Source organism: Cebus imitator, unplaced genomic scaffold (genome assembly GCF_001604975.1).
Source record: "Cebus imitator isolate Cc_AM_T3 unplaced genomic scaffold, Cebus_imitator-1.0 Scaffold249, whole genome shotgun sequence".
In the NCBI taxonomy this organism is placed as follows: domain Eukaryota; kingdom Metazoa; phylum Chordata; class Mammalia; order Primates; family Cebidae; genus Cebus; species Cebus imitator.
In genome coordinates this window covers 1,657,067-1,667,951 of record NW_016107564.1, presented here as the reverse complement: position 1 = coordinate 1,667,951, position 10,885 = coordinate 1,657,067, and positions in this window count along the sequence as shown.

Here is a 10,885-nt window from a genome sequence, read left to right as displayed (position 1 = left end):
AGACTTCTGGATAATGAGAAAGTAGTATATGATAATAGCAGGACACTGAAATCCCTTAGGAAAGAGAGACAATTTGAAAAATGGTGATGGGACAAATGGCTACTCATTTAGAAAACAAAGTAAAATCCACCTATTAATATTACAGCATTCATTAAAATAAATTCCAGATGAATTAAAGTATGATTTAAAAAAAAATTAAAAACTACATGATGGAGATGTGTGTGTGTGTGTGTGTATATATATATATATATATATATATATATATATATAATATACATATATGTATATATGTATATAAATAATGTGTGTATTAAATATGTGTGTGTGTGTGTGTGTGTGTATCTCATATCCCTAGCCTTAAGATAGAAAGGATTGTTTAAAGCAGGGAGTAAATTCAAGGAGTTATGAAAGAAGAGATTACAGATTAATGGTGCCTGGCTCAAATACTGCTTAGAGATTTATTCATTTTGGGTAGGAGAGAGATTTCTTAAGACTAAAGAGAAAAAAGGGAAATGCAGGGAGGGAGAGAGGAAATGAAAAGAAAGAAAAGAAACAATGAAAGAAGAAAAGAATGAAACAAAGAAAAAAGAAAACACAGAAGGAAGGAAAGAACAACAAATGGAAGGAAACAAAAAAAGCACAAAGAGAAAGAGAAAAAAGAAAATGAGAAAGAGGAAGGAAGGAAGAGATAAAGGAAGCAATAAAGGAAGGAATAAGGGAAGGAAGGAGACTGAAGGGAAGAGGGAAGAAAGCAGGGACGGGGAGAGAAAAGAAAGAAAGGAAGAAGTAAATAACTGAATTGTAAGCCCCTGAAGCCACATCGTTTCTGATTTGTCTTAGTAACAGCATATTCTGTGGTCTCAGATACATCTTTTTTAAAACACACATCTGTCAACTGCCTGGCTCCTGAAGGCATTTGAGTTTGTATGATTCTTCCCCAAGCCATCAAGGAATAGATTAAAACATTAATAGAAACAGTGTGAGTGTGTAAGAAAGAACATAAAGTAAAAAGACAAATAGCACTCAGTAAAATATATTTAACATGAATGGAAATCTCAGTATTGATATTCTTAATAAATATAGTGAGTACTTACAAATTAACTTGTAAAACAAAAACAATCTCAGTACAAAGAGAGTCAAAAGAACATAGAAGGACACATAAAGATATACATACATGGCAAACAATATAAACAAAATTTAATATCATAGGGAATCTAAGAGATGAGTAAAGTGAGATAATTTTTTAGTATAATTTTAGCAAAGTTTAAACTATTATTGATACCCGATATTGTTAAGAGCAAGAAAGGATAAAGGCACCCTCAGATATTGTTGATAGGGTTATACATTTGTATAAATTTTCTGTATACAACTTTATAACATATGTAAAAATATAAAATATGCATACCCTCTAACCTAACAATTATACTTCAAAAAAATTCACTTAACAAATATGTCTTTAGATGGTATTATATGCCAGATACCATAGTTATACACTGGGGATAAAAAAAAAGAACAAGATCTTTAAGGCTCCCTGCTTTTCATGTGGAATTTCCATTTTTATGAAAATGTATCTTTAGACGATTGGACAAATATCCAAAAATATTGATACAAGGTTAATTTTTTCATATAGTTGATTAAAAATTGGAACTCAAATGTCATCGATATGGGTTTGATATATTAAATATTGCACATCTCAGAAAAGCACACAATGGAGTTATTTAAAAGGTGGTTGTAGGCCTATGTGAATTAAAATAGAAACTGTTCATGGTATACTGCAAATGGAAAGTGCAGATTATATGACTGCACAGCATAGTCTATCATTTGAAATGAATTATACCTAAATATTATAGGATAATCTCTGGAAGGAGGAATTATGGACAATTACATTTTCTTCTTTTTACTTATGTGCATTTTCTATAATAAAAATAATCACGTGTTAAATATCAAAGTGAAGATGTAATTCCCCTAAAATTACTGTCATATAATAAATCACCCACATTTTTCTTATAACATATTGTCTTCCTTTTAGAAATATTTCAGGGACTCAGCTGGCAGTCTGTGATGGCTGTGGTTATAAAAGAGAAAAGAATTATATAGTACTCCCTCTACCAGATCTGAGATCCACAAAAGAGAAGTAAGGAGCCCAGGGACTGATGATGCCTGAGTTAGGTATGGTGCAGGCATCAGTGGGCTCATACCGGAACAAAGCAACATCTCAAGACAGATAGAAAAACCTGTGACTCAAGGTGATAGAGACTTCTGGTGCTTCTAGTTCTTTGAATGGCAGTGTCAAATATCAGCAGTCCAGATGCCTGGAATGTTCTATATTTTCCAGGCTGAAATGGACTTTGGAAAGAAATTAGCTCAACATCTTGCTTTTGTCATTAAGGAGCCTGAGGCTTTGTGGAGGGATAAGGTGAAAGGGGATGGGAATAACAGCCACAGTGAATTGGTATCAGGAGCTTCATGTGAATTACTATACTTTATGTTCCCCTGAAAATGGTCATGCCATTATTATTTTCAAGCTACACATGAATGAATGAAAACTTAGAATATTTAGGAGGGTTGTTTGAGGTCACAAGACAGCAAGGAACAAAGGCAGGATGTGATCAGTAGCCGATCAGTCTCCAAAATGGGTGCTCTGTAATCCACACCACACCACCTATGTCACCAGAGGCAGAGCTAGAAGGAGATGACAGTTCTGACTCCAACCAGGGCTTATCTGAAAACTGAGTGGCTTTACCATGGGAGCTCCACACCTATGTGGTTGGCTCTGCTTTCTCTCAGACTTTCTCTGTTGATTAAAATTTCCCATCAGGCCAGCCACGGTGGCTCACACCTATAATCCCAGCACTTTGGGAGGCCCCAAGGCAAGTGGATTACTTGAGCTCAGGACTTCGAGTCCCCCCTGAGCAACATAGTAAAACCCCGTAGCTAAAAAAATATTTTAAAAATTAGCCGGGAATGGTGGCATGTGCCTGTGGTCATAGCTGTTCAGGATGCTGAGGTGGGAGAATCACTTGAGCCAAGGAGGCGGAGGTGGCAATGAGCCGAGATCACACCACTGCACTCTAGCCTGGGTGACAGAGACAGACCCAGTCTCAAACAAAAACAAAAATAAATTAATAAACTTAAATTACCCTTTATCCCAGGTGCCAGAAGAATGTGTTCTTGGCACTAGACTGGAGGGTCCCACTCTTCTTGAAACAACGGATTCCTTAGGGGTGCTTATCCTCAAGGATACTACAGATGGGTTGCTGGGGAAAGGTGCTTGTCCTCAACACCATCCCCTCTTCTCCTCCTCTCTGGAAGGCCTGACTTAGACAGGCCAGGCCTGGGCTCAGCCAGAGTCAGAGCGCCAGTAGGATCCTCCAGCTGGGTTTCTGATTTTAGCAGATTAGGTCTCAAACTGGACACTATTGACATGTTGGGCAGATGACTTGTTGTTGAAGGGTGTTCTGGGTATTGCAGGATGTATGGCAACACCCCTGGCCTTTGCACATTAGATGACAGTAGGTCCTTCCCTAAGTCATGACCATCAAAAACATCTCCAGAATCTGCCCTGGCTGAAAACCACTCATTTAGGAAAATGTCTTCACTCCCTAAACACCTCTAGAAAAACCAAATGAAAACCTAGGAAGAGAAGTCTTGTGGGCATTTTTTTATACTGGGCTCACGTCTAGATACTTCCTAAATCTGCATCTGCCTCTCATATGCCAGTGGAGACATACAAAGGTAAAGGGTTTACCTAATTCACACAGATGATCTTCTCTCCTTTCTGTATTTTAGGCTGTTTTTAACTCATCCTGGCCATTCATCTGCTCCTGGGTTTTTAAGTTTCTGAGCTTTCTTTTGCAAGCAAAAGCCTTCTTTTTTTTTTTTCTTTTTTTTTGAGACGAAGTTTCACTCTGTTGCCCAGGCTGGAGTGCGATGGCATGATCTCAGCTCACTGCAACCTCTGACTCCCAGGTTCAAGCCGTTCTCACACTGCAGCATCCCAAGTAGCTGGGATTACAGGTGCACACCACCATCCCAGGCTAATCTTTGTATTTTTGTAGGGATAGGGTTTCACCTCATTGACCAGGCTGGTCTTGAACTTCTGACCTCAGGTGATCTGCCTCCCAAAGTACTGGGATTATAGGCATGAGCCAACATGCCCAACTGCAAAAGACTTCAATTCTCTCACTTGCTTGCCTCTTATATTCCTCTAAATTGTTTTCTTTTACCTTTTTATTTATCTTCCCTCTGTTACAGAAATTCAGGCCTTGAAAGTTTCAGCTGCTGCATTTTCCCTTGTCACTACTGACTCCAAGTGTCAGGATCAGGGCTTTATGTACACAGATAGGTGCTATTTTTGATAGAAACAGCATCACCTCCCACTATTAAGTGAATTGATCTTGTGGAATTCAAGGTTATGAAAAAAGTAGATTGAAAAACTCAAAAGAAGGGTTTAAAAAGAAAATTGGATTAAAAAGGAAAAACAAACCAGAAGATACATTTAGGATATATTCATTCATATTCTCAAAAAGATTTGAGGAAATGTCAAATCATGAAAGAAGATGTTTATGAAATAAAATGATTTAAGGCCAGAAAATTTTAGACAATTGAAGGGCAGGATTTAGAATTAAGGAAAAAAAAGTGATAGAGACAGTGGATAGAATTGGATTCTGCAGGAAAAGTAAATATATTGGTATTTGGGAAGTTGGTTCAACTATACTTCCATTGTTCAAGAAAAATAACAGAAAAAACGACAAAGAGAACATAAGTGATACATAGATTAAGATGAGAAAAGAAAGAAGCAATAAAATAAAGTTGAATAATTAATGTTTAAATCAGAGGCTCACCAATCTAATGAATGCCATGAGGTTCATGACTGTAATTCTTAGATGTAACTTTGTGACGTTCACAATAAAAAGGAAAAATAAAAAAGCATCTGTAATTCAGGCAGGCAAAGAAAAGGGGGCCAGACAAAACTGTTACGCTGTTGTTTGACTTCTCCTTCAGAGTGCCACGCCATGTAGCTAATGGCCATCATGCTCTCACGATGAATTGTGCATGACATCATCTTTTTAAACTATGTCTGGTGCTTCCCAAGAAAGTAAGAATAAATTACAAACCTGTTGCATCTTTTCAACGTCATAAATTCAAAGTCAAAATTTCTAAGCATTTTCATAGTTAATTCCAACTTGTAAGGAACAGATTATATGCTGTGTAAATTATTCCAAAATCAGAGCTTTTTATGAGCTCTGATTTTATAACCTTGAGAATTTATGAAAGAGAACAGAGAGAAAAAAACAGAAACTCCAGTATAATCCCAATTTGAATATAGAGGTACAATTTTATTTTTAAAATTTCAAAAAATATTTATCACAGTATTTTCAGGAATAATACCTATTATTTACCTGAGGAATATCTCCATATTAAAAAAAATACATTGACAATTCTCTATAACTCTTGATACATAATAATAGCTAATACTGAGCATCTGCTGTGTGCCAGATAGTATTCTACTCTTTTGAGGTGGGTAATATTACCTCCATTAAATGAAAAACTGAGACACAGAAAGATGAATAAAGTTGTCCAAGGTTATGCAGATAGTTGAGTTAGAGCTAGGTTTTGAATGCAGTTAGCCTGGCCCTAAAATCTGAGATTTTCACCCCTATGCTGTAGAGCAGGCACATGGTAAATATTTGCTGACATACATTTTAGTATTTCTGCTCAGGTTGTCTATTGCTGCATGCCAAATCACCTACATTTTTAAAATAAAATACATTAATGTGACTCCAGGTTTCTGTGGTTTGACTGGACAGCATCTTGCTGGGGGTCTCTCATGATACAGTTGCTTTGAGAATGTTACTGAGTCCAGTGACATCTGGAGGAGTGACTGAGCAGAATGCCTGGTGGTTTCTTTATGCATATGACTAATGCTTTGATATTTATTGGCCTCTATGCAAAACTGGGGCTCCCAGAGGATGATACACAGGTAGTCACACTTCTTGTATGGTAACTAGCTTCCCAGAAAGCATCTAGACCAATCCATGGCATGAAGAACTGACACAGCACCACTCTCACCACATTCTATTGGAAGAGCAGTCTGAGGTGCCACCTACATTCCAGAGGACACTAGTTGAGGGAGAAGCAAAAGCATAATACAGAAAAGCATGTGTGACCTGCAACACTTATTTTTATTTACAAGGAACTATGTTCGTCTGATACAAAATCAAAGTACAGTTTTCTGAGCACATTTAAGGGAGGATAAGCTAAGCTATGATGTTTGGAAGGTTAGATGTATTAAAAGCATTTTCTACTTACCATTTTTTCAACTCATGATGGGTTTCTCAGGGTGTAACGCCAGTGTAAGTCAAGGAGCATCCGTACTATAGAATGATACTTGGTGAAAAGTAAAAATTCTTTCTTCTGCTTTTGCCCTCATCAAGCTAGTTTGCCTCAGCTCACTCCAATAAGCAACAACTTTTATTTCTTTATTATGTCTCTTTCTAGAACTTTGATAGAAATATAAGCAAAATCAAATGTATATATGCTTATTCTCCCTGGATTTTAAACCAAAGGTGGCATTTGGCAAACACAATTTAGAATATTATGTTTTGAATAACTGCCTATATAATATGGACAAAAATGAAAAGGTGATGGAAGGCAGGAAAAGAGGAAGAAACAACATAGAAGAGAAAAATGAAGGAGGTTGTATTTGTCCATCTTCATACTGCTTTAAAGAAATACCTGAGACTGGGTAATATATAAAGAAAAAGAAGTTTAATGGACTTAAAGTTTCACATGGCTAGGGAAGCCTTATAATCATGATGGAAGGTGAAGGAAGAGCAAAGGCACATCTTCCATGGGATCAGGCAAGAGGGCATGTGCAGGGGCACTGCCCTGTATAAAACCATGAGATCTTGTGGGATGTATTCACTATTATGAGAATAGCACAGGAAAAACCTGCCCCCATGATTCAGTTACCTCCCACCAGGTCCCTCCCAGACATGTGGGGATTATGGAAGCTACTACAATTCAAGATGAGATTTGGGTAGAGACACAGCCAAATCATATCAGAGGGATAGGGAGAAAAAATAGAACATACATTTTAGATACCATATGAAAACAAAAATATGAAAAGTATACACTAAAATTAATAGTGGCTCTTTCTCTGTGGTGGAATCAATGCTATCTTTTTTTTTCTCTTTGCTTGTTAGTGTTTTCTATATTTCCTATCTTGGCCATATCTTCCATCTGTGATAAAAACAGTACCAAAACCATATAGCTCAGTTTTTATGCTGGCCTGTATTACTTTTTGTTCACTATTGTTGTTCACCTTTTTTCCAAGAAATTAACCTATAGCCATGTGTAGTTGCGAAATGAAGACCTGGAGACTTCCATTAGGGATTTTACAACAGAATTGTGTTTAGTTAAACAAATGTCCCATGCCAATCCCCTTTTCTTTTTCTCTCCCTTGTACTTTTGTCAGGCTGCTGTCCTGCAGCTTAAGCTCTATGAAATCCACCATCTTACATTATTACCATAAATGTAATCATTAAGTCCTGTGCCTTCCATGAGTGAGATGAGGCCCTGTGCTACATGTAGAGGATGAGGGCATCATGGATGACAATAGGCACATATACCCCTACCTGGGCTGTATTGTGATAAGTGTCCCGTTAACACCATGAAGGGCTGGTTCAGAATCACAACAAGACCCACCAGTTTCACCTGAAGGATTCAGGGAACAGTTTGCATAGTGGGTGCTCTTAAGTGGGATCATAGAACAGCCCATTTTTGAGAAGGGTAGAATAAGGCAGTCTTGGTAGGGAGAACAGCACTGGAGATGGTGTGGGAGCTGTCCAGAAGCCTGGTGATGCAGCCAGTTGACAAAAGGTGGCAACTGATGCTGGAAATACAGACCAGGATTCACGGACACAGAAGGTCTTGTTTCCAGACCAAGGAGTTGGAAGTTTTTCCTGCGGGCACTAGAGTGACTGCCAAGGGAGAGGGGCATGCCTGTGGGACAGATACCAGCTCTGTCTGTTTCCCACCATGCACAATTGATCCCTTAATATGTGCCCTTTAAACAGATTATTTTCTAATTCAAAGTAATAAATACATATTGAAAAGATTTTTATGGAATTTGCACTGTCAGCAAACCTAAAAGAAGACATGATTCCCATGAGGTTTAGATGGAAGTGAAAGCCCAGAAACTTAGCCCGTAGTATCCACAGGAGAGAGCTCTTCTGCCCTGTAGACTCTAATACACCTTGTAGAAGGTATATTAGGTTCCTGCAGCTGAGGAACCTAATATACCTTCAATAAATAAATACATACATAAATAAAATCACATCAAACTGTAATTCCTGGTGTTTCCTCTCCCTGACAGCTAATTTTCCCTGAGGGCCAGCAGGGAAGGCAAGGAGGCTTGCAACAAGGTGAGGGCCCTAGCCAACCTGGACCCATCCTGGAGGGCTTGTCTGTCAGAGATACATGTTTAATGACTAAAAGCACCATGAAACTAGGCTAGGACTATTGTGTTATTTACTGAGCATACCAGTCCACTGGGACCATATTGCATGCTCAATGTGAGTTAATTAACATATGTTATGACTAAGATATGCATCCCTGAAGGTCTAATCCTGGAGAGGTGATACAAGCCACCTTGAGTCCTGACACAGCTTCTTTTCCTTAGGGTACCTATGGGTGTCTCTGGCATGGAGGATGCCAGCTGATGGGGCAGCCAAGCACTGCACTATGAGAACTGGCTTAGCTTTTAGGTAGACAGAAGCCAAAAATGTCAGGTCCCTGCTTTCCTCTGCTTGTCAGGAGCTAATTTTCCCTGAAACCCAACAGGGAAAGAGAGGAGGGTATCAACAGGGTGGGGGGTCCCAGCTAACCTGGGTCCATCCTCAAGGGCTTGCCTGTCAGAGACATGTGTTTAATACCTACTCCAGGACCCGCTGAAGGGCTCTTTGAAGGGGGAGAGACGGATGGCGGGAAGTGCTCCAGCTCCCATGTTAAAATCTCCCCAAGTCTGATTCCCCAGGTTCAGTCAATGACTCCGCAGCAAGTTGCTGCTCAAACAGGAAGGCTTCCTTAATTCTTTAGCTGGACTTGTGCCCTCATTTTTCTGAATCAGCAAAGTACTTCTCATTTCAAGATCTTTGAGGGAGCATGGCAGGACAGAGAACACCTGGGACTCAGATGATCCTGGTTTCTGTGCTATTCTCTTGTTCTGTGACTTTGGAAATGTGTTTGTTTATTCAAGAACGCGTTGCTTTTATTATTAGAGGGAAGATAACTATTATTGGATTGTTTTGTAAATGACTGCTTTGTTATTACATTTAAGAAGGTCTTATAAATATTATTAGAGGTCATCCAGGTTTAAATTTAAACCCCATCTCTACCAGTTAATCTATGGATGAGATATCAGGCAAGCTTGGAATACTTGGGTGTCTCCTTTCTGCAAAATGACACTTACCTGGTAAATTGCTTGTAGGGGAATTAGTGAATATGCAGACGACATACCTAGCAGTTTCAGGTCGCTTTGGCAGATGCTCACCTGTGGCTGCTTTTCTTCTTACCTCATTGTGTCTTGTCTTGCCTTCCTCCCACTTCTTAGACCATGAGGTTCTTGAAAGCTGGAAGCATGCCTACTTCTTGACAACTTCAATATGTTTGTTTATTGAATAAGTAACATATGAAGATTTGCTGAATAATTAACCTAGCAATATCGAGGACTGAGGGGAATAAATCCGTTAGTGGCTTATTAAAATATTTAGAATGCAGTTGACATGTTGGAGGCCTTGACCACTCCTCTCCCCGACTACCATACCCTTTTCTTCCCACCGCAATGAAGCCACGTGATCTCATGCTGTCCAGAAGCGGCCAACCTCCTGGGAGACTCAGGCATTTGTGCTATTTTCCAAGCCTGAAATACTGTTCCCATGGACTGCCTTATGGCTGCTTCCTTATTGTCCTTTGAAAGATTGTGTTTTGTGGAACGATCACTTCCTTAGGGAGAGATTCCCAGGCCATACTCTCTAAGTTAGACATTTTCTCTGATTTTCTCATTATTCTTTTCTCTCATATCATTTACCAACATTTGAGTTATATTAAAGCAAATTTGGGGGTTTTGCTGCCCATATCCCCTCTCACTTACTGGGGAAAGAGAAGCGCAGTTTAGTTTTCGGGAGTCCATAGAGCCCATAAGCTTTAAGTGAAGGTAACTTTGCCCCAGGGCTCGGGGGCAGGATCACATGACTGAGACTAAAGCGATCACTGCATCCTCCCCTCTCCTCGTGGTAACTGCTTCCAGGATGGGTCTCTGATTTTAAATCAGGACAGTGTAGCATAATGAAACTCAATTCTGGGACATAAAAAAAAGTTGCTAGGTTGTAGCTCTCTCTTTTCTGTGGACATACATCAGTAAAAATGTAGGGGCTGAAGGTGAAGTAGCCATCATGTAGTGAAGAAAGAGAAAGGAAAATACATATGTGTGTGTGTGTGTGTGTGTGTGTGTGTGCGTGCACGTGTGTGTGTGTGTGTGTGTGTGTGTGTCCTTTCTTCATGATCATTTGAGAACTTTGATCAATCTCTGTCTGAGTTGGACCCACAGACACTCTCTTCAGTTATAGCCAATACATTTCTTTTTCCTATCCATATTGAGTTGGGCTTTATGTTATAATACAAAAATTATTAAGACAGATACCATTGTTTAGTCTTCTTAGTAGACTTAAAGCTTAGTCAGAGAAAGAATTATGTCTAATTTTTAATCATACCACTAGTGCCTAGTATAGTATTAGTTAAAGAATAAGCCCTTAGTAAGTATGTGTTGAATGTACAAATGTGGTTTAATGTCAAAATCCCAGGAGAGGCTTGGTCTTATACA